General features: G+C 37.1%; 1 protein-coding gene across 1 annotated transcript in view; it reads right to left on the reverse strand.

Moving 5' to 3' along the window:
* LOC103308358 (protein ALP1-like) overlaps positions 1–1,201 on the reverse strand; it is a 3,098-nt gene that overhangs the window by 1,602 nt on the left and 295 nt on the right. The window lies entirely within an intron of this gene.

Raw genomic sequence — 1,201 nt, forward strand, 5'->3', positions numbered from 1 at the left:
CTACAAAATATGTTTAAATGTTGATGCGTCATGCAAGGAGGTTATACTATACATTTAAGATGTAACCAAAAGTTTATGTTTTGTAAGAACCGTGGTAGGTATACATTTTAGTTTCTGGTTGTGCAGGGGATACGCGCCCGGCGGCCGGCACTTTTGGGGATTTCTTCTTTTCCGCCCGGCACTTTTGGGGATTTCCTCTTTTCCGCCCGGCACTTTTGGGGATTTCCTCTTTTCCGCCCGGCACTTTTGGGGATTTCCTCTTTTCCGCCCGGCACTTTTGGGGATTTCCTCTTTTCCGCCCGCTGGACGGAAAAAGGACGCTTTCGAACGCTTCAACCGTGGTCGAAAACCAAACTTTCGGTGCAGGCGTGACAAAAAGTAAATTATAAAGATTATATAATATATATATATTATGTATAATATATGTGTTCATTTTTACTATTATGTTATTTAATTCTAGTATACTTATTATTTTTTTGGACCATAGGTGATTTCAGGGGGAGGGGGGGGAGGGGAGAGGGGAGAGGTGGGCCGATAAAAATATAAAATCTCGGTGGGCCGAAAACTCTCAATCCGGCGCTGGGTCAGTGTCGTGTATTAGAGGGAATTGTACAATAATCGGACTTGGTGACAGTTTGCTCTGCCGGTGTCGTGCGGCGGAACCCGACGTAGGCGCCGACGGCATCCAAGGTTTATAGATAATAAAGGTTGCCTCATAGTCACGTAAACAAAGCATTCCCCCCGCAGCGTCTTATTATGCATGACGTCATCCGTAGGAGAGTTTCGCGGGCGGCCGTGGTGTCGTATATTCATGCAATGCTTAATATTCATACTTACAGCTATACTTGTCTGCTAATTAATGTGAATTTGTGATTTATACTTGTTTATTATTATGTTATTAGTGTACCTACCTATAATATCTTAATCATATATTAAAATATTTTCTATTTATGATAGTACAAACCTATAGTATTATACTATGATGTAATATATATACAAAGAATACTATTCATAATATACTTAATACAATTTAAAAATAAATTGTTGACTTATTATAAACAATAGTAATTATTACTAAATGTGTACAACTTTAAACCCAATATTAAAATATGATACTTTAAATTCATTGTATATCATTATATTAATATAAACTAATTTTTAAAGTTTTCAGTTTTCTCATGAATGAGAAATATATTCCAAA

The sequence above is a fragment of the Acyrthosiphon pisum genome, chromosome X (genome assembly GCF_005508785.2).
Source record: "Acyrthosiphon pisum isolate AL4f chromosome X, pea_aphid_22Mar2018_4r6ur, whole genome shotgun sequence".
NCBI lineage: Eukaryota > Metazoa > Arthropoda > Insecta > Hemiptera > Aphididae > Acyrthosiphon > Acyrthosiphon pisum.